Source organism: Molothrus aeneus, chromosome 15, assembly GCF_037042795.1.
Source record: "Molothrus aeneus isolate 106 chromosome 15, BPBGC_Maene_1.0, whole genome shotgun sequence".
Lineage (NCBI taxonomy): Eukaryota > Metazoa > Chordata > Aves > Passeriformes > Icteridae > Molothrus > Molothrus aeneus.
The window spans coordinates 13,593,560-13,617,926 of record NC_089660.1 but is presented as its reverse complement, the minus strand read 5'-3'; the positions used below and the strand labels follow the sequence as shown (position 1 = coordinate 13,617,926).

The following is a 24,367-nucleotide window of genomic DNA, read 5'->3' as shown; positions in this document are numbered from 1 at the left end:
TATTAGACAATTGCAAGAAGCAGTAACTTTTGCCTTCTTTCTTGTGGCATTTTGACAGTTCACCAACAATAACTTAAGGGAAAACAAATAATCTGTGAATTTAGGTTATTGTTGTTTTTATGATCTCTTTCACAAACTTACCTAGAAGTGGAAATTACACAATAACATTTATAAAGTGGTAAATCTATTAATTAGTTGCAAACCCTATGTATCTGATGTGAGATAAAACAAATAAATAAACACACACAACAAATATAAAAAAAAATCAGAATCCAGATGCTTAAACTCACCAAGAAGTTTAGGAATGGCATAATGCTTTTATAGAGCTCATTTAAAATAATTAGGAGGTAATGACAATGTAGGGCACATGCAGACTCTCTGCAAATACAGCATAATGCCATGTTTTCCTCGTTTCAGTAATTTCCCTCATTTTCCTCCATTGTATATGCTGGACATAATGCCTACAGTCTAAAAAATGACTCGAAAATTGTACCTTTAATCGTGTCCCATTGTTTCCCAGTCATTCCACACTGCATTTGTTTATCAAAGCCACTCTCACAGCACTCTTGCCTTTCTTCCATCTCCTTTCTGCCTCATTAGAGGATATTTAACAATATCAACTATCAATTTCCTTGTCAGGTTTAAATTAGGATAGTTATTACCTGATCAATCAATTACTCATTCACGTCAATAACTATTTCACGTCTCTGCTGCTTTCAAGACTTCAAACTACCTTCCCTTCTATCACCCAGGGCAGATGTTATTCCATTGCTTCCCTTAACTGTGGCAACAATTCAGACAAAAAATGTCTTGGTTTGGCTTAGGATTTGTCATTTGCAGCCATGAACTTAATTACCCACAGTAGAGGAATTTTATTTTGAGTTGGAAATATTTATTTTTGAATGAGGGATGCAAACTGAGATGTTGCACCTGAACATGGCATCACTTGGACTCTCCCTACACAAACCAAGCATCTTTAAAAAGGAATGGATCAGAACAGCAAGCAGTGGTATATATTTATGTTCTTTGGTATGTTTGATAACAAAACATTTAAAAGATAGAAGTCTTGCTTGCTTTAACAGATTGCTTTCTCAAGGACTTAACTGCAGGCTTGCATTGTACTTCTTCCACAATCTCACCTTTAAAAGAACACAAGATGCAACACACCAGTACATAAGGTCAATGAAACTCCTTCAGATCAAACTTATTAAAAAAAATCTTCATGTACCAATCAGTACATAATAATATGATATTAATATAAAACTCATATAGTAAGCAATCTCATGTGAGATAATTTCCTACATATTTAACTTCATCTCTTCTGCTAATCCATTTATATTCTGGTGGTTTCATTTTTCTTGTAAGCTCCTTGCCTTAATTTGAAGGCTGTGTTTTGGTCTTTCTGCAATTATACTCATAATGTTGAAAATTGCATGGAGATAGCTGGTGCTTTTTCCAGGTGATATATTAACTCCTGGATGAAGGCTTGCATATCACTCCATTCAAAAAAGCATTCACAATGCTCACTTCAATAATTTGCCAAAATACATGTTTGCATAAAGCTATTTCACTCTGATAAATTGTACACATTGCTTTTTGAAGTCTCCTTAGACACTTGCTTTTGTTGAACTTATCAATACAGCAATTCTCATTTAGAGCTTAATTTAAAATTACACTTCTTTTAATGTCAATGTTTCTCACTATGTTTTTTTTCCTCTGCAAAACTAATTAAATGAACGTTTATTATGACTTTCTTTTCCAAATGATTCATCTTTCTCAGTTATGGATTAAGACTGCAGTTACCCTTCCCAAGAAATGAATCTTCCCAGTGCTATCAAGAATCATTTGATCTTCACAAATATTATACATTTTCCTCAACTTTTAAGCAAACATTTTTCATGAAGAATCTCTATAAAAAGAAACAAACCAAACTGTCTCAAAACCCTAGTTCTAACATTCTGTCTTCAACACACACTGTAAGGTTTCTATTAAGAAAACCATGAGAAAATTTTACTCCAGTATAGCCAGAGCCCCCATGACTGGCAGAGAAAAATTGAAAATGGAACTCTCTCAATTGTGACGTCTGTAATTCCTGGTTTTGGTAACTCTTTCCAAATCAACAATTAATGTTGAGAAGCAAGGGAAGGCAGGGGAATTTCAGGGGAATTATGCAATGAGGCACTGCTCCCTGGGCCCCCTTCCTACACAGCCACAGTCATGCAGAAGGGAAATTAAAAAACAGCCACTTGAAAACACAGGCATCAAAGTCCACTCTTGAATTTAAAAAACCCAAACCCAAACCTGCAGGAACTGAAGCATGGCATGCACACAATACAAAGACAGAAATTCCAAAAATGTTTGTTATCACTGCGCCAGTTTGATGGGATATCATTCCTGTATCCACATGGATACTGGAGCCTATTCAGAGAGTAAACCCAAGCAAAACAAAGCACTCATCACATCAAGGACCACTGGTCTCTGGCAAATTTTTTGACAAAAAATGTCACAGTCAAAGGAAAGAAGAAAATTTTAAGTGCACACCAAAAGCTACAGTTTAAGGCCCTTTCCCTGTTTTGCAATAATTTGCTGACTCCTGAGGAGCAAACACAGGCTTGTTCCACAAAAGCAGCTCGTCCATGCCAGCAGCTCATGGCTGAAGAAGCTGCAAAGCCACCACAGTGAAAAGCTCAGACCAGAAGAGCTGCTACCAGCTTTAGGCTGTGTCACAGAGAACAGAGAAACTGCACTGAAAACTACAACTGACAGAAATCACTCTGGCACATCAAATAATTAAAAATGCACTATAACCCCAACAGAAATAACTACACAGTGAATGCCAAAATCCTTGCAGGATCCTATGCAAGTCTTTGAGGGCAGGTCTTCAGTAAGTTACCTGGAGACTTTTAAACATCTAGCAGTGTTATTAATCTTAAGGTAATATAAACAAATTCAGTAATTTACTAATTTTTAGTGGCAAATAAGATCCTGGTTCACTTGGCAACCAGTATTTGTGAGTCAGCTTACCCTCCTGTTAGCAAGAGGTGACAGGAAGATGTTTGGTGTTGGTGACGATGGATGAATACAGCAGGAGACACCATGCAGGAGCCCAAGGCCAAACACCACCATGCATTCACTGCATTTTTGTGCTCTGCAGCAGCAATGCTCAGGCCAGCACCTCTTAATACTGCTCTTCATGCAGCTGTTATCAGTGACAAATAGATATCATCAGTTTCTATCATCATTTCCTTCAAAGAACATAACCTGAGTGTAAGGAACTGCTGCAAGAGGGAATCAAGTGACACTCAAAGCCTTGGGACAGCACATTAACACAGAATCACCAGGAAAAATAAGAATAAAATAGGACCAGAAAAAATAAGACTAAAAATATTGGTTGCTATCACTTTAACCAGCTGCTACAAAACACTAACACAGTGTTCATAAAGCTGCTTTAGTATTCATCATTTCAGGGTTTTAGAAATGTACTTTAAAAATTTATGCAGGACATTTTATTCCTGAAGTGCATCCATTTTTCTGTCTGTAATACCACCTTATGAATAAACCCAAATGAACAGGCACATTTCCTTTCTCTTTGTGAGACAATTAGAATGCTTAAATGCAATGTTAAACTGGAGAAAATTCCAGCATTTTCTACACACTTTGAACACTGGGATTGGAGTAGCACTCATTTTTGCCTTCCAATTATTAGGCTTCCTTGAAACTAATTAAACTCAAATATTGTTTATCTCTAATCAATTTCAATATAATGGGAAATAATTTGATACTTTATTCCTTCATCCAAGGGCAAATACACAGCAGAGTCTGCAAGAGACTACCTCAGAGACTGGATATGGAATTATCTACAGTTACACTACAACCTCACCAAATTTTATCAGGTCCATACACATTTTCACTTAATTTTCCCCACTATTTATATTAATTTTTCATGAAGACTCAACATAGTCATTTAAAGTGAGATATTGCTAGAAAATTTAGTAAAAAGCAAGATGTGCAAACTACAAAAAACCTGAACACTATATATAATTTTAAATCACGCATTGCTAATTTCTCAACAGAAGCTATTAATTCTTTGAGCAGTGGAAGTGATGAAATGCAGTTGATCAGATATAAAAGGTATTTATCTGTGTTTGATTAACTCAATTTGGTGCCCTCCCCAACTGCATTCACCAATGGACACTTTTCTAGAGCTGAGGCATTTTGAAAACTTTTTTCTCTCTTCTGAGAGGTCCTCATCATACAAGCATTTAAAATTCTCTGCCATCTTGCAGGGAATTAGTTATCTCTGAGATCTCTCAGCCTTTCATCTAAGTCACTCCAGACGTGGTGAAAAAGTTCAAAATCTAGGTTGAAGAGATGCAGAAAGCACCAATTCATAAACCTTGCTATCTCATACACAGAAGCTAAAAATGCCTCAAGCCCAACTTTGCAGTCCTAATCTCTGGCAGTCCCCCTGTTTCCCAAACTCATATAAAACAATGTTATTCAGGGTATTTAAACTGTGAAATATAATAGGGGGAAGCGTAATTGCAATTTAATCATTGGTGCACTAACAAGCTGAAGCAAAAAGAATGGATTGATGTTCAATAGCAACATTTAAAAAATAATGACTTCTTTTTTTTTAATTGGTATTTCATTAGTTGTGCCATATAAAAATTATGTAATAAAATATTAAATGATATATAATTCAAACCCATAATTTAAAGCTCTACTACATAGTTTCTTCTACAACAGCTATTAATTTTCAGACAGCTCCCATAAAGATTTACTGCATTAAATCACATGAGGAAAGAGTGAGCAATCCTGATTTACACTAAAACAGAAGAAAATGCAACAACCCTGACATTTACCTAAGTACCCAAGTTATCCTCACGTACTTGGGCTCATCTCTCATTTCAGTGATGAAGCTGTTCAGACAAAAACAGCTCCTATATGTCACATACAGGTCAGTCTGCTGCTTGCCCAGTAAGCTTTCTGTCCAATCTTTCTGCTGTGCCATGCTTACATGGATTTTATAATGTATTATCACTGTGCTAGCTCAGAAACATGGAGCTGAAGGGACAGGAATAATAATGCCCTCCAAATTAATGTGAAAATATCTCCACAATTATTACATTATTATTTATTCAGGCAATCACACTCCATTCAATTTAAGTTACCTGCAGAAACATGCTGGCTGGAAGGAGAAAGGAAGGAGAACCTGGAACACTGCACCATGTCCAGGGAATAGCAGTGGTCCAATTCACCCAGTTCTATAAAAACATGCTTTGTATGCTTAGAGAGCTGCTAATTCATAAAATAACATTTTTAAAGTAATTTCTACTTTGTTACATATGATAAAAAATAAACACCTTCCTATCTATGTTTCTTCCTGACACAACTGGGAAAATATTTGTACTTGGGGTGAAGGAGGCAGACCTGCAACGTCTTTTCCAATTGTAGCATTGTGTATTTTTGTTTCCATGAGATGCAAAAGTTTAGCAATAAATTTCTGTTTAGCCAAATACATTTATTTTTAACAGACCCCAACTTTTTTTTAAATTTATAACCAACTCCACACATATATGTGTACATATATGTACATACCTATACCTGTCTTATCTAATGTCTACCTTTAAATTAAATGTATTTTACTTATATGTAATAAAAAAAGGTTGATATCGAGTGTCTGACAATAAAAAAAGACACAAGACACTATCTACAGATGCTGATAGACAGCAAATCAAAATAATTCAAGCAACCAAATGCACTTTGTGGAAGTGGCTTATTTCACTGTGTAGGCTAAACGCCTTTTGAGGAAGGATTACATTTTGTTTGGCAATTCATTTTATTGACAAAGCATATTTCATCAGATATTGCTTCGCATTTTGTAGACAAATGCATGTTGTCAAATTTCCTATTTCCTTTGGTGGATGAAAAGCATTTTTCCACAGATTCTACACTTCTCTAGAGAGCACAATGAATCCCACACAACAGCAGGTTCTATGAAAGTGCTTATATTACAAGTTTATTTAAAATAGTAATATTTTTTAAGAGTATACCTGAAATATATAACAAAAAATGGTCTTCAGTGTTGACATGTGCCTGATTAGGGTCTGTCACCATAATTAATAATCACTACAGTAAAATCGAAATATTAAAAATCAGTACCTAATTTTGGGTTCTGCAATTCTAATGTATGCAATCTTTTTACTGAAAATTTTCCCTCAACTTAGAGTAACTATGAAGTCTTGGGAGTGGTTGATGGCAAACATGTGAAGACAATTACTCTTCATTGCTTTCTTTCTGATATATTTTCCTTTATTCCAGGAGTACAGCGTCACCACACTCTACAGTGTCAACAGAACCAATCCAAGGCAATTAATTCAGATTGTTCCTTAAAATGAGACCAAGAACAAACAAACTAACCAGAACAGTCCTCTCCCAGCCCCTGACAAACAACACATAAGAGGCCTGTCAGGAATATTGATTCAACAAATTACCTTCACATGGTTTTCATGCACAAAAACCCTCAACAGATATTGTGACTATTCAGTCCAGTTAAAGGGCATATTTAACCCCTATATTCTCACATATAATTCAAAATATTGATTTACATGTCTCATTCTCATTAGCATTAAACTGAGTGGAATTCATTCTTTCAATATCAAAGAACTATTCTTCATGACAAGACTATCTTTAAAAATAACTTGCGATAAGAGCTGCAGAATTATCAGCTATTTTACCTTAAGGGGTGATTTACCAGGAAGGTTAAAAAGGCCCCCATTTGCTATGGGAGCATTTGAAGAGTTGTGTCCATGAAGCTGTGTAGGAATTGAGAGCACTTTCTTATTAGCCAAGGTTATTTTTTTGGTCCACTTTAAAGATGAAAGAATTCATAATTTTCTTCTAAATTCTCTCTTATTCCAGTAAGCAAATCTATGGCAGTTAGAGACAACTCACATATGAAACAAACACAGAGGACAAAAGAAAATCTGCAATTTCCTCTAAAATATCCTGTAGGAATGATCCACATTTATTCAAAAAGATCACCAATATGTAAGCAATGATTTACCAAAACCCAGGAAACACCAAGACAACTGGTGCCAAGGGAAACATTTGAAATGGCTGCATGGTCAGCTAGAGAGACACCAGGGAAGTGAAATTTCTGCTTAGTCCTTTTCCACTTGGTAGTCACCAGGCACTGCTGCAGAACAGGGTGTCTCCACAGAGCCACACTCATGGCTATTACTGCCTCGAGTGGGGGCAAAGGGCTGCCTCACTGCTTAGCTGCAGCTATCAACAAACAATTTGCACCATCAGAACTTGATTTTGGTGCATCAGGATTTGCACCATTTCCTCCCCAGAAAAGGTCTCCTACTCCAAGAATTCAGCTGGGAGAGAGCCAGCATGAACCAAAGGCTGGCGTGGAATGCATGACCGAAGAGTTCATACACCTGTTTGAATTTCACTTACACAAGGTGACCCTGGCAGTAACATTTCATTTAGCTTTTCTTATTTCATAGTGCCAACATTTTTTTCACCTCCAACAAACTGAGTAGACTCACCACTGAGTAGGAATAAGACCTAACTTACTTTATGCAAGGCCTGCCCACAGACCAGCAGATACCCATTGCAGGCTGCCTCCCTGCCTGCCCACCAAGGCTTTGTTCTTTTCCTACACTCTTTCCTGCAATACACATTCCTGCCATTTTTGGAGCACTGTCCCTGGCCACAACTGATGAAAGCTTTCCCTTCTGAGATCCTCCCACAAGATCCCTTTACTCCTCACCCATATACAGAGGTTCCAGTGGGGTGAACAGAGAACAGTGCCCACATTCCCTGAAATCAGCCCTGCCCAAACCATGCTGCTCTGCCTCCTGCAGCACTCTCACCCCTGAGGAGCTGTGCCCACCTCCAGCCCACAGCAGACACCAAGACTCTGCACTTACTGAGCAACCAGGGATGGTTTCACATTTGTATTTTTGATTACTCTGCACATCCAACTGGAATGCAGATGGTTCCAGCCCTGCCTTAGCAGAACCTAAGGGGCAGCATGGCCTGCTCCCCTGAACTGAGGGGAGCAGCATTTGGGCAGCTGCCCATGTGTCTGATGTGCTGGCCAGGTGAAAGGATTATACACAGCCAGGCTTTGCTGCTCACTGCTCCTCCCAGCTCATCAGCTCTGCCATGGAGGAAGCTCTCAGTGTTCCTGGCCCTCACATGCTCCAGATGGTTCTTTGGTAAAGCTTTTCAAAACCACTTTTGCCACCGACACGTGGTTAAAGGAGTCCCAGTCAGAATTATTATTATTTTCAGGGTTGGAGGGAGACAAAGAAAAAGGAAAACATCAGGGGGAGTACAAGTGTGATTAAAGGTTGTGGCACAACACTAATCTTCTTCACCTGTTTCTTCTCTGAGCTTTGCTGGTTTTTGAAGTAAATTCAAGTCAAAGGCTTTGTTTTCTTTTTCCTGCTGTGGATGTGCATGCTGCAGGAGAATGTGCTTGTAAAAAAAGAGCAGCCAGTTCAGCCCCAGTTGAGATTAAGGTTTCCCAATTTCACCCATCTGAGCAGCTGTTTTTTCCCCTCAACACTGCTACTAAATCTCCATGAGATGAACTAAACAGATGAACACTATCAGGAATGAAGGTTTGCTTTTTGCACTGGTTTTCAAGCACAAATGTGGGTCCATGCACATGCAGTTACCTTAAATGACACTCAGGACTAGGGGAGCAGCAAAGTCCTTCTCTCCAAACTTCAGAGGTGCCTCTGTTTCTCTTGGCTGACAGAGAGCAGTCCATATCCTGATTCTGCATTCCTACCTCATTTCTCTCTAGATCTCAACTACATGTGCCAGTTTCTTGTGAATTAGGAAGGCACTTGTGCCCATACAGATGAAAATCAGAGTAAACCCTTTTGAAACCCAAGTAAAAGCTTAAAATTGTACACTAAAAGTCCAGAGAAAAAGAGACAGAAATTTGAAAAAGAGCATCACTGTAAAACAAAGTCCACATTTAAAATTAATTATACCATTTCATATTGTAAATTGACATACAAAAATATATATTTGTAAGGCCATGCATATTTAGTTCTTTGTCTTCAAGGCAAACTCTTCACTGACTTGCTTTGAAGTCAAAAATTAATAAAACATTAGGTGCACATTGATACTATGTATCTCCTCAATAAACCAGAAATATTCAAGCTTACTCTTGTCTTTATCACACAACTGCACTATAAGGGCAGATAGATTTTAGCTCACCTAACCAGCACAGGTTAACTAGATAGCTATATTTCAATTAAAGAAAAAAGCCAATTGTTGCATGTCTTATTATCATCCTAAAACATCTTGGCAATAATTAATAGCTACCCAATTCATAGAAATTGCTTTCCTTATTTTTGAAGCTGCTACTTTCTTTGAATGTAATGACTAAGAGAAAGGAAACATCTGTTTCTGTTGCTAAGGAGATCGACAAAAAAAATAGAGATAAGAAAAATATTTAGAATACTTTTTAAAAAGAAAAATTCCTTCCCCTTGGGTTCAGCTACATGCTTTATAATCAGTGGCACAGCCAGCTATCACATAACAAAACACCAGTGTGTTTCTCTTTTTGCATTGTGACTGCTCAACTGCCAGATATTGTGCATATTTATTCAGGGAACAACACAGCACAACAAATGAAGATGCCTAGACACATTCACCAGCATCTCTGTGTCTTGAGTAGCTGCAGATGCTCATTCTCCAAAGTGGCTATCTGCATAATAAGCTGGATTTCTGCTAAAGTGAGGGAAACTTCAACTGGCCGTGAAATGTGCCATGTGACAGTTATGACAAAGCTAATATTAAAAAAATAAGAAGATGCAGTCTTGTAAAGCAAAAGAACAAAAAAATCTCTCTACCAGTAGGCAGATTGTTCACAAGGCTGTAATTAACCTGGTGCTGTACAACCACAGAGCAGATTGCCAGGGGGTATAAAAAGCTGGGTCAGTAAGGATCTGCATGAAGCAAAGCTGCTTCTGCTGCACGTGCTCAAAAAGGAAGGTTAGACCCATCTGCAGTAAAAGAAGTGGGCAGGTGCAAGGTAAAAATCAAATAAAAATCCAGTTATATTGAGTTTATGATTCTAAATTAATTTGATGAAACTCACCCTTAGGTACATTTTGGTTTTCTGTAGTAGATGATGTAAGACAATAGTAACCATTCTGTTTTCCCATTTCAAGTCACTGTAAAGGTGCCAACACTGTGAGATGTATTTATGTAAATGCAAACTTGTGGAAGGCCCAGTGACACCGAGAGTAAATAATGGCTTGAAGACAATTAGCAAAGCACATCCTTCCCTGCTTCAAGTTCAAAGGCAGAGTAAGAGTGCAGAAAAAGAACTGTTTGTGTTATGGGTCATTTTGGCTGCCAGCCCCCGAGGAATGGCACAGGGCTCTCCACACATGGCTCCAGTGTGTGGCTGGCACCCTTAGAGGGTCCCTGCTGTGCAAAACTGAGCTACCCCTGCAAGGTGCCCTGCTCACCTGCCTCTCCCTGCCTGCATCAGCACAGCCATCTCCAGAGTGACACCTGGGCTGCCTCTCCCTGCCTGCATCAGCACAGCCATCTCCAGAGTGACACCTGGGCTGCCTCTCCCTTCCTGCATCAGCACAGCCATCTCCAGAGTGACACCTGGGCTGCCTCTCCCTGCCTGCACTCAGCACAGCCATCTCCAGAGTGACACCTGGGCTGCCTCTCCCTGTCTGCATCAGCACAGCCATCTCCAGAGTGACACCTGGGCTGCCTCTCCCTGCCTGCATCAGCACAGCCATCTCCAGAGTGACACCTGGGCTGCCTCTCCCTGCCTGCATCAGCACAGCCATCTCCAGAGTGACACCTGGGCTGCCTCTCCCTTCCTGCATCAGCACAGCCATCTCCAGAGTGACACCTGGGCTGCCTCTCCCTGCCTGCACTCAGCACAGCCATCTCCAGAGTGACACCTGGGCTGCCTCTCCCTGTCTGCATCAGCACAGCCATCTCCAGAGTGACACCTGGGCTGCCTCTCCCTGCCTGCATCAGCACAGCCATCTCCAGAGTGACACCTGAGCTGTTCCTCAGGCTCACTGTCCCTGATTCACGTCCCAGCTTCTGCACCAAGCACGGGCAGCACTCAGTAATGATGGGGTGATGTTTCCCATGCAACAAAGTCAGGGAACACTGAATATCTTGATTCTCACTGGGATGGCAGTTTAGTTTTTGTCTACTTCTGTTTTCTTTCTATCACACCTGATTTTTGAAGATCCTATCCAAGCAGATACAGGTCGCTCAGTAGAAGTTAACTTGTGATTTAATTTCAGGCTGTTCACAATCAGACTGTATTTTGTAACTGTATTCTTTATTTTATAAAAATATATATTTTATATTATTATTTCTACTAGTTCTAGAAACAAAAACAGTGCAATAAAAAGCAAAGGAAAAACCTGAAAGATGACAAATATTTACCAATATTCCTTTAATGTTTTGTATTTTCATATTTGTATCTTCTCATAAAGATGTCTTTTTTTTCTTTTTTGTTAAATACACAAAAATAACCTGTTCATGAAGGCAAAGGCATCAGCCTGGTCTGGAATGAATGGAACTGAAATGCAGCTTTATCCACTCATTGCTCATATGTGTGCTCTATTCCACCAAAAACATTTATCAGACACCTACACAGCCACAGCACCTCAAACTCCAGTCACGAAGTAATTACAGACAGATGGCTTCTTCCAGGACAGATGCTGACTGAGAACCTTTCCCTTTCTCAAGGAAATAGGATCTTTCACAAGGAAGCTATTTCACTCTGAAATACTTCAGCCCAGGATTCATCATCAAACAGGAAGGGCTACATCCTTCTCAAACGCACAGAACTTCTTTTGAAACCCCACCAAGTTTCCAGGAAGACTTCACACTCAGTTGCACAAAAAATCTAGAATTGTCAGTGCTGAGTTTTCAGTACAGGAAGGAAGACATAAAACCAGAAATAAAGGGCAGATTACTGCACCACAGACAGGATTTTACATTTTCCTTCATGCAAGCTACCCCTATTCAGTGCTTGTAGCAGGTTACACAGACTATTTATATTATAGAGAACAATCTGTCATGAGCTGTAACTGTTTTCTTTGGGCTCTCCAAGGATAGCCCCAGAATGCACAGAATGTCATTTCTGAATTTCTAGGCAAGACCTGTCCCCTTCAGTCTCACTTAAAGAAGCATTCAGATAATTATCCCAACATTTCCCTCAATCTGCCACTCCAGGCCAGCCTGAATACCTACAGCATTTTCACCCACAAGTTGTTTTTTTTAACTATAACATATATTAAAACTTGCACTTAGAAAAATCAAAGGTCAAAACTCAAATATTTTTTCACACAGAGCCTTTTTCACACAGAGGTTCATATCCCACTCAAGTTTATGAAAAATAAATGAATTATACAATGTCCTTTCTCACACAAAATCTCATATCCCACTGAGGTATTGGAAGAATACATGAATTATACAATGTCATGGCACAGAATGCACATTATTGTTAATAAAACTTCTACCTGACTCAAAGAGAATTCTCACAAAATAGCAAATATTATCAGCATCTATTTATCAACTCCAACTTTGTATGCTACATAGTAGTGAGTCAAAAAAAACCCAAACAAAACAAACAACAGAACTTCAAACATCCAGTTATCTTTTCCAGTACATTCTTACTTGACCTTTAGTGATAATTTGGTATTTTCATATAGTTGGTTTTTCTCACTACATCCTTCTCAGTCTGAACACTCATATCTAGAGTCCACTAAAATATTTTAGGATACAGTAATTTATTTTTTAATTATCCTAGGCTTACTGTTCTGCTTGAATTATTCCCATCTTCCACACATCTGACAGAGGCCTGAATTTATCCAAAGTAATATTCAATTTCTCATCTACTCATGCAGTACCTGAGAAATGGCAGTGCTTCATCTCCTTCATATCAAATGCTGGGTCTTGAAGAATGCTGCCAAATAAATTTCTCTCCCAAAAAATAGGCTTGCAGTGCTAAGGCCAATGTGTGGGCATATGTCCTGATTAATTTAAAACCACTTGTAGAATTGGTTAGCCCCATTAATACCTCACTGAACTTCATAACAAAGACAAAAATGGAAAAAAAAAAAAAGGTATTTGGTGATATGGCATAATTTACAAAAGCATGGGCAACACCTTAATCCTACTTCTGTAATTATCACATTACAATGACCTATTTTAATTGCATATATGCCCCTGCCCTTTCACCAGGCTTAATTATTGCTGGTAATTCCAGGAGATCATTCATTTTTTCTGTATTTAATTTTAAAAAATTAAAAAAAAATTTCTGATACATTGGATGCTTACACAGGATGGTAACCTGCCTTTGCTGCCAAGACTTACCCAGGAGAAAAATCAGTAGCAGAATTTGCATTGGTTTTGTGGCTCCATTTGTGAGTGCTAATACTTATCAAGCTCTGATTGTGAGTTTGTTGCCTAAGAAATAAAAGATACAAATACTTAAGAACACATTATTTGTTAACTTCTGTTCCCTTTCAAAATCATTGCAAACTAATAAACCCAACATGGTAGGGGCATCCAAGTCTGACAGTAAAACAAGGGCTTCTTCAGCAATTTGCTCAAGCAGTTTTGACTATTTATACCAATGGGACTTTGCAGAAGGTTTTCAAACCACACAGAAAATGCCCTTTTTTTTCAGAGTGGCAGCACTAAAGATGCCAAAAAATTTGCATCCTCTGGACCTGGAACTAAGAGGAGCACAGAAGTTGGCAGTGATGAAGAGGCTGTTTTCTTCCACCTCCCTCAGAAGACACAAATTTCCTGTCAACATGGATAAAGCTAAGAAACTGAGTCCTCCCTTGAGGGTAAGTCCAGAAGGGTTTTGTTCAAGAAGTTGAACTTTTTCCTCTAAGGTAGTTACTTTCTAAAGGCTTTGATCCACCATGATGGGATGATAGAAACCTTTGTTGAAAAGAAATCTAATTAAGAAAAAAAGAACCTAACAAATATTCTGAAATATTCTTCACAGCCATGGCCTCTGAAGAACACAGAGGATGCTGGAGAAGGGCACAGTGGAGGGAAACGAGTCTCAGCAGTGGTTTGGGAGCTGACAGTGAGTGTTTGACAGATGCATGAAGAACATACGGCAGAAACAGGCAGTGCTGAAGGGCTGGGCAAACCATACAAAAGGGAAATAACTGGGAAGTTACCAGCACTTCCTCATCACACCAGGAAATGCACAGGAACCAAAGTTTAGGAATGAAGTAAAGAACAGACAGTAGCTACAGCAGGCTGAAAACAAGAGATGCCACCAGCACATGGGACAGAACCCAGGGCAAATTCCCAACCCAAACCTGCAGCTAAGGAAGACTCCCACTAAAGACAGAACATCTCCCAAAACCCTCAAGCCCCAGAATGCAACCCCAAATCAGCTGCTGTACCATGCTGCAGGGGATCTTGTGGTGCTCTTGTTCTTGCCCTGTCCTGGGGCTCAGTGAGGAGCCCTCTCTCAGCTGGAGGAGCTGCTGGAGATCCTAAAAAGCAAATATTTCACTGCCAGGGAAGGAAAGCTCTGCTCCTCACACACAGCACGGAGCTCCTTGTCCCAGCCTGTGTCTCAACTCAAATTAAACCCTGAGCAAACTCCCCCAAACATATGATGGGACCAAGAAGAAAAGTTTTTCTTCAGTATCTGAAAATCCTTCCTGGCCTCAGTATTTTCCAGAGCAATGAAAATAAGTAATGCACAGGATTTAGCCACCATTCTGAAAGTTTAAACAGGCATATTGTCAACCTCAATTACTGCAGGGAATTATCAATTTGGTTTTATGTTCAGCTTTGTTACTGACTTACTGTCTGACCCTGGGAGATCATTTGGTGTTATTTTAAAAAACAGACAGCAAAAAACAAACAAACCAAGACTACAGCAGGGGATTTGGAGATTGAGCTATCAGGTGTTTTGAAATTCTCACCAAGGACCTACCTCTGCAACCTTTCCCTGACAAACTGCTGTTGAGATACAGAGCAAAAGTGAGAGCTTCTGGAACCAGTATCTTTTATCACTTAATGCTTGTTCTCCTGGAATTTGCTGTGGGAAGTACTTGTCAATCTGTTCTTTAACTGCTTAAAGATGGGCTATGAAGATCCCTTAAATACAGGAACATAGACACAGAGCATATACAAACAACTTATGCAGAGACTAGATAGATATTTATAATAGTCAAAACAGATTTCAGGAATCCCCTATTTCATATTTCTAACTATACAGATCTGGTAGAAAACTGTCATGAAATTTAGACCTGTAAAATAATAAATTTTAAAACCACCACAATCCCACCAGATTTTCGCAGTATAAAGGATTTCTTATACTGAAGTAGCTCGTTCTTCTCATTTTAACCTGCTTACACTACATAGAATTTGAAAATTTAAAGATCAGACCCTTGGAGTAATTTACAAGTATGGAGCATGGATTTTAATGGCCAAAAAACTGAAAAAGTACAGCCCTGGAATCAGAAATTAACCTTCCACTAGAAAATATGTAATGACAACCAAATGACCCATTGCAAACAATGCAGAAGAATTTGTTGAGTTTTTTCAAAGTGAATTCAAGAATTCCTTCAGCATTTGGTGCTTGCCAGATCTAAACCCCACTGTTTTGCCATGCTTTTCAAGACAAGTGAAACAATTTAAAATATTATATTAAACTAACTCCAAATGAGAGATTTAGAAAAGGCACAATCTGGAAAAAGCTTCCCATGAAATACTGCCACTGAATTAAATTACTCAAGTAAGAATTCTCAGGTGTCTCACTGAAAATTATTCTCAGTAAAATTAAAATCCATAAGAGAAGATGGATTTTTTTTTGGAACATAAGTAGGGTTTGGTATTGTTTTTTTCCTGATGGGAATCCATTAACCAAAGGTTATGTTCCTTTTACTTTTCAGCTACTCTTAAGCAGGACAGCCCCTTTCCAGTGCTGGACACCCTGGGCTAAGTGTGGTACTTGATATAATTACCTGAATTCCCAGAGCATGTGTACAACAGTAATTAAATTGTAGGGTGTCTTGTGAGCATTCTGACCAGCAGTTAGAGACACCATGAAAGAACAGATAATGGGAAGGGTTCTTCTCTTTGTCTTTTCTCTGCACAGCATATATTGTCTATACACAGATATAGAACTGTATGCAGCCAGTCATACAGACTGAACAATTTTTGTTGTGTTCAGAATCTGAACAAAAGGCTCATTCCAGTGAAGAAAAAAATATTTTGATGCCAGGAGCATTAAATTCCCAACACCCTCATTTGATCCTGAATTGGTCAGGATGAGCAATGCCCATATATGAACACGCAGGTAGACAGGAAAAAGGCAGATTTCTTTTAGTGGGGCCTTCTGAAGTAATTCACTTGGGCTGGAAAAGACTGAAGTAGATTCTTTAAAGCAAAGTGCTGAGAAAAATTGCTTTCCTCTACAAAAACACTTTCCTGCAGAGATCTTCCCAGGCACTTTTGAAGCACAGATGGAACCACTTTGGCCAACAATACATAAACACATCTGCGAGCAAACAGCACACAAAACTCAGGCTGTGAGTACTCACTGACCAGGCAGTTGGCAGTGCTCAGGCTGGCAGTCCTTAGGGGTCGTGTCTTTAGCTCATCAGGTGAGAGGGAATTCTTACTGTGGCAGGCAGTGAAAACCAAGCTGGATCTGTCAGAAAGAAATAAGAATAACTTTCAGAAAAAACAAACAAACAACCAAACCCAAACCTGTAAAAGCCAAACAATAAGCAAAGGCTTTAACATTAGATTTTATTTAATGGTATTTATCTTTTAGAGTTTTGAAACACAAAAAGGACCCCACAATCTAACCACACCAGATGTAAGAAATAAACCTTGTAAATGCCTCTTTTCATTTGTCTCCTATTTTCCCTTCTCCCCACCCCAAATGCAGACACTCAAGCACAGAGATTGCTCAGTAATTTAATTTTTACACTGCTAAACTAGTAAATAAGAAAGAACCACATCTTCCCTACTCAGTTCAAAAGAACAAAAAGACACAATAAACTTAGGCAGCATTTTTCAAAACTTGAGCATTGCGACACTTTTTCCATTGGGCATTTTTAATACAAGAAAGTTTTTAATTTAAAATAGCCTTAGATGTCACCACTTCACAGACCACTTGTTGCTTTCTCTGTCAATTATTATTTTTTTTCTCAGTATGCAATACCTTCTGATACCTGTTGATTCCCACATTTTGTTCAGAATTTCTATTACCCACAAAAGTATTTTTGGAACAACAAGTGTTACCTAACATATCCATTGCCTCAGCCATTTCCACCTGGTCAATGAAACAATCCAGGCAGAGCCAAAACCAGATGGAAGATGACTTTGAAAGAAACACATGTTTCACCTTGCTTTATGAAACTGAGCAATAAGAAGTAAGGGCGAAGAATTTCATTCTGCCAAAGAAATTCAAATAACTGATGGCAGCCTACACAAAAAAATACAAAGTCCTCACAGGCTGAGGGGGGAACAAACATTTTAACTATCAATATTAGAGCCAAATATTTCATCATAAGTATGTACAAAAACCTATAAAGACAAGCTAATGCTTTCCACTGTAATGCATGAAACTTTCAAGCTACTTTCTTTTAACAGTGAGAGCATTTAACACTGCTTTATCCATGTCTTTCACTGAATTTAAATTAATGGTACTTATTTTTGGTTAAAAAAGCAGATTGATGTACTAGCACTGCTTAACTGCTGAAGTTTATCTCCCTGGAAATGAAAAGGAATAATTGTATTTCAGGCCAACAGCTTTCCATAAAGCATCAATTTTTTTTTTAAAATAAGATAAAGAATTGGATACACACTGTACATTAGGATCATGTAAAATCGTTATGGCCAGAATCCTGGCATAAGACTTTCTAAGAATATGAATCAAGGTGAAGAGAAAACCCCAGTGCTTTTAATGAGCAAATGTGAAAGCTGAAATGCAGATAACCTCACTAATTAGGGTTTGGGATGCAGTCTTTACTTTCATAATCTCCTTATTTTCACTATTATGCTTACTTTCTATTGTGCAATCCTATCAACCTATGCTTAAGTGGAAATTACACTTTTAATACTTCCCTCCTGCTTTGGTAATTCTGTGCCATTTACAGTATTTGCTAATAACTGTTAATTCTTTTATACCTTCCCTGTTTGCTTATCACTATTTCAGGAGCTGCTGGATTTGGAGCAGCAAGTCCCATAAGAAGAGTGTTGGGTTACAGAGATACAGACACTGATAGGCTACCAAGAAAAAGGATAATTAATATGTGAGACCTAAAATCTACCTAATAAGAAAACATGTTTAAACCTCAGCAAAGCCCACCTCACCCAGGCTTCTCAAACTGACCCCAGGGAGCTGCTGGCTGTCTGAAGGACACTTGGTGACCATGCTGAGAAGGTTTTTGGCTTTGGAGCCCATGGTGCCCTGCTCAGGGCTCTGCTGGGCACAGTCCCTGCTCCCCAGGAGGGGACAGGTCCATCCCAGGCACTGCCAGCCTGTCACCCCCCTGGGCCACCGTGCTGCTGGAGTCACCTCCTCCCATGGAGCAAGGAGTAAAGAGACAAGATCACGCAAAAATTACGTGAAAAACCAGGCTGAAGTAAGTACAGAGCATTTCAAAGTCACAGGAGATGTAAAAGCATATGACACTGTAAAAAAGTGAAGCAGAGCTACAATTTCAGCTCTCAATTTTTCCTTTGTCCTCTTTATATGTGGAAGGTCCAAAGAAAGATGAAACTTGCTAGCTGTAACAGAATTAGAACAAACAAAGCCCAAACAAGCCAAACGAAAAAAACCCCATCATAAATCCATGTAGAAAATTAGTTAACAAAAATCAAAACAGGTTTCACGTTTCATTACAGAGTTGTCAATAAAGTACTTGTTACCAAGACTGACTAAAAATACAGTCTGACAAGTCGTAATATTTTTTTGCTTTGCAATAGCTTTCTGTAAGAGAGCAGGGGAGAAGTGTTTGTAAACATTGACCAATATTTACAAACAAGCCAAACCAAGCAAGAAAAGCATCAAAGCCAAAGGGAATGAAGTTTTTCCTTTCAGACATCTCAGAATAATACCAGATTCTTTAAAAATAATTTTAGCAGGTACTACATAAGCAGCATAAAAATGGAGTGCAGTGTTTCTCAGAAGAGAAGTCACAGTGCAGCAGAGTTTGCCCATTTCCATAATGCCTCTCCACATCATGAGCACTAAAACCTCCAGGGCTGCCCATCTGCACCAATGCCACCCTCAGGTTCCTGCTGCCATAGAAACCTCAGCAGCAGGGTACAGAGCACCAGGATGGAGAGGGTTAAATAAATGGGAGGCAGAGTTGCAAATTACTTGGAGTGCCACTGGAAGAACTGATATAAAAACCCATAAATTTAGTATGTGCTGCAAGATCTGGTCCTTTAGAGTAATCTGCCAGGACTGCTGAGATGCTATCTACGAGCAGTCAGACACTTAAAAACTTTGAGAGAGGATTTGGCACACTTGATGCTGTTGCATGTCTTGCCCTTGGTAATGATTAATTAATGAGTCGTGTTTCTTAGATGAAGGTTATAGATTACACACACAGTAATGATAGAAATGAAATATCACAGCTGCAAGCATCTAAAAGCCAGGGAACAGCAAAATCTACATAACACAGACAATTTGTCCTGCTTGGTACATACTCCACGTTTTATTAGTAGTATTTTTAATTTTAATTTCTTTTTTTTTTTTTCTTAGTCAATAGATCATTTAGCACAAGGCATTCAGAGCTTCACTAAATCAATTTCCTGCTCATTTTTGACACTGCTGGCCCCAGGCCAAGCAGCATCCCTGACTCACCCTGTGGCTGCTCAGCCCCAACCCCTCCATGCTCACCGCTCCCCAGAGGACACCACCCTGCTTTAATTGGCTGAGATCTTGGCACAAGAAGATGGAAGAAGTGTCTGTGAACACCACGTGCCCATTTTCCTTGCATTTGGCATTACACAGCACTTGGCATGCAGCAGGTCTGGATGCCTTCAGCTGTAAGCTCACAGTGATAAGCATTTCTACACACCCAGTAAATAAGGGACAAGTACACATTTACTGGCCATGCCAATGCAGAAATCTGTAATCTGTCCCCATGCAGGCAGCTGTGGGACACAGCAATGGCAGTTCCCGTCTCTCCTGCAGGCTGCAGCCACAGGAACACAGCAGCAGCAGTCCCCAGCTTTGCGTTCACCCTCTCCTCACTCCCAGCTGTGCAACACCTGGCTCCTCTGAGCCAGCACACATGATGGGTCACCCTGTGAGCCTGACTGGCCACCTCACCAAACCAGTCCTGTTTCTTTTGTCTCCTCCTGCCCCAGCTTTGGTCAGCACCAGTTCCCCACTCTGGCTCGGTGCATTGCCATGTGAGGCAGTGCCAGCACACGGGGCAGCAGTGGGGACACACAGCAATGTCCTCCTCAGCCGGTGGCACAGCTCTAGGGCAAGAGAGCACAAACCATGTGCATGATATTGTATCCTCCTCCTCAAAGCCTGTGTGATGGAGTTCACCTCAGCAGGAGGAAAACCCAAACCAAACCCACAGCACTGATCTCACAAACACCACCCTGTGCGGCTTCCCAAGACTGATTTCTTCTGAGACTGCACCTGATCAAAAGCACTGCACCAATGGTTCTGAAGAAAAGATACCATCATGCAACTTCACCCAAAGGCCAGGACAAATTCAAATTAAAGACCTGTGTTTTGGCTATTAAGTCCTTGATTTTTCTCACTGCTCCATCCTCACACACCCCTCTTTTTCTTTGGCAACTTGATCAACTGCCTTGCAATGTAGCCAGTGTTCCAATAAAGACAGAGACAAGCTTGCAGAGAGACGACTTGGAAGAAAAACTGGTGCACAGTATTAAAAACCAAATCTTGTACTTTCATATCAACTCCCTTTGTATGCACACTGCATACTTTATATTCAATGTATAGGGTTATCACCCTGCAGAAACTTATTTAAACTAATTATTTATAAAATTCTGAACATACCAACAAATCAGGGAATATCTAGAATTTCTACTCAGTTGACATTTAATACAAATGCCAATTACTTAAAGTGATATTGATCATAACATAGCACCCTTGACAAATAGGAGTAAAACTTTCAAAATATGTTTTTCCTCATCTTGACATCAATACATATAATGGAAATGGTTTATGAGCTCTAGGCCAAACTTGAAAGAAAAAAAATATTTTGTCTTCCTATTAGCCAGCAAAAGATATAAGAGAGTGTGGTAGATTAGTAAATGGAAATTAACTGAATTCTGGGTAATGAAAAATAATAATAATAAAGCTTTTAACAGCCTTGAAATTGTAAACATAAGTTTTTTCAATATATTACAGCTGTAGAACAAAAAGAAAGATTAAATTACAAAAAGGAAGACACTATCAATTTCTCAAATACGTATCATAACATACATATTTCCAAATGTCTACCTTAAAAACAGCATCATTTCTTCTAATGAATATTAGTAATACTTGAAGACAACACTTTCTATTTTCAAGAAAAATTCTGGATAAGGTCAGCAAGAATGGGAATGACAGCAACAGGAAAAAAATCATGGGAAACATCTAATAGCGTTGCTTTCAAGAGGCAGAGAGCAAAAATCAGCTGAATCACAGCAGAATAAAACCCTCAATACACCACTGAAGTAACTTTGTAATATCTTCAGAGACATAGCAACCTTAATCCAAATAAAAAGAAAAGCAGTAAAACCAAAAAATACACCAGTCTGACACATCTACTGAAATATGTATCCCTAGGACCAGCAGGAGAGAATGCAGAAGCTGAAGGGAAGCACCATGGTCATCCAAACATGAAGAAGACCTTGATTTCACACAGAAATTAAAGATGCTGAAGTGGAATAACAGCAAAAGTTGGTGTTTAACAAGCAGCAGGTGTAGGAAGAAGCCATTGCACCAACAAATCAGGACAGCTGACACTAACAAAGCCAAACTGCTCAGTGAAAAACTGCATCCTGCACCACCACTGCTGGGTGGTTCATCCATGGCCTGTATCTAGTTAAAAACCAGAGCTTTGCATAGATCACAGCCCCTGGATAACAAACTTCAACGACTCTGTCCTGCTCAAGGGTATCACGAGTTCCTAAAACTGCAAGAGGAAGAACCTGAAAGGAAAGGGCACAAAGAATTCTAGAAGAGAAATGACGAAACTACATCTTTTCCTATGTATTTAAATATATATATATATATATCTGAAAAGCACGTGGTTTTTTTTCTTCCCAGAACAGGTATAGTGTGTATTTACCACCTACAAATAATAGCTCTTGTTTACTAACAAACAAAGGACTGGAAAAGCATCATGTAAACATGAAACATCCATCAATAATTTGGAGAGTAAAGAAGAGGCCAACAATGAGGAATTCATTCATTTCTCAAGAGGAAAAAAAAAGGTGTTGGAAGGAGGCAGGAAAATGTCTGAGTGAGATGCATGAGAGGCACCGGTCAGGAGAGCAGCACAAAACATCCTGGGCTGTGCCCACCACACCTGGTCATGGCTGGTGACCCAGTGAGGCCCCAGGCCACTCTCTCTTGATACTGAGTTTTGGTTTAGATTTTCTTTTTAAGTAGCTCAGCTAACCAAAACATTAATCAATGTCTCAGCAGAGCACAGACCACAGTATAAACTTCAGCAATTACCGATTCAAAGAAATGATAGAAACAAACAGCCAAGTAGATAATAACCAGAAGAAATTAATCAGGAGCTCCACTTGTAAGCCTGAAAATAAATATAACTGTATTTACCATTACTTCACTCTGAGAGTTTCCAATAAAGGAGGATAAAATAAAACAGAGAAAACAATAAAACTTTCACTCTAAGTGCCAGAGTATCGTGAACTTCCAGAACTACTGCAAAGGCTCAACGATGGGCATCATGGTAACCAGAACCAAATAGCAAGAGACAGTCACTTGGGTGAAAATGGGAACATCAGGAGAGGGAACAGACAAGGGGGATGGTCTCATTAGGCCAAACACAGCTCAGCAGAGGATGGCAGGAACTGGGGCTGCCAGAAAGTGAAGGGAGTATCAGCAGGGCAGGAGAAGAACTGACCTGTCAGTCCTTTAGGGCTGCTGGGAGCAACACCCGGGGTGGATCTGCAGCCTTGAATCACAAAACACCCAGCAAGTCCTGCTCTTCCCTTTCTTACCTTGCACCAGACACCACAGTGGAAGCACCTGAGGCAGCTTCAAGCATTGGGAACCGTTCTCCAGGGAGGATAAAGGGAACTCTGCACCCATTCACAGCACCATCTCCAGACACCACTAGAGTACAAGTGTAATTGGGGCTGGAGATAGCAAAGCTCAACATTCCACTAAATTAAGAACTATTCCAACAGTATTTTATGAAAAATCAATAGTACTGCAATTCCAACCACAGTCTGTGGATAAGCATTATTATTTACAGGCTTACTGAGATGAGCAGTAAGCTCATTTTATTGTCTCTTTAAAAGGGATGAATAAAGTTACATCAGCAGAGTCCCTCATTCAGAGACATAACTGTGTGCATGTATAAATCCCCATTCCTTTCTGTAGATGAAGGGCAGCTAAACAGCTAAATGCTGGAGAAATGTGCATTTGAAGGATGGGAAAGGTGCCTCTGGCTTTATGCAGTCCTGCACAGGAGTGAATTCTTCAGACTGTCCAGAGCAGCACAGCTCCACACGGTGGGTCAGCCCTTCATGGTAATGATGGTCCCAGTCCCGGTGTGCTTTGATTAGATCAGAAGAGGAGCAGCAACACATCAGCCCCACCTTCCCCTGCCCTGTCTGGCGCCTCCAGGAAGGATTGCGTCCCATGGCAGCACCTCCCACCCGGGAGAGCACTGAAAACACCAAACAATGCACTGAATTGACTTCCTTTGACCACATGCCACCATCAGAGGCAAGGACACCACAGAGCAAGCCACAAGGCATGTTATCTGACCTTCCTGACTCTATTATCATACAAAAACCAGGAGACATAAACAGAACTAGCAGTAGTCTGGTTCAAAATTCTTTTTTTTCTCCCCTCCTTAAAAGAGACAGCTCTTTACACAGCAAATGCACATTTGTTAGGGAATGCCTGGGAGGCCACAAGTTCACAAGGATTTAAGCAATGGCAAGAAAGCTCCTCGCAGAGCCCCACTGTGGCTTCCCAAGCAGCCAAGGCCACATCCAGCTCCAAAAGTCCCCAGACCAAAAGGGCTGCAAGCCTGGGGAAGCCTAAGTGGCATTTCAATTATGACTGCCTCTTGTCCTGTCCCCA

At 39.7% G+C, this 24,367-nt stretch overlaps 1 protein-coding gene across 1 annotated transcript in view; it reads right to left on the bottom strand.

The window, feature by feature from the left end:
* TENM2 (teneurin transmembrane protein 2) overlaps nt 1–24,367 on the bottom strand; it is a 619,525-nt gene that overhangs the window by 541,530 nt on the left and 53,628 nt on the right. Inside the window, exon 2 of the mRNA XM_066560474.1 lies at nt 16,630–16,735. The gene's annotated coding sequence lies outside the window, so the exon portion shown is untranslated. The remainder of the gene's footprint in view (nt 1–16,629; nt 16,736–24,367) is intronic.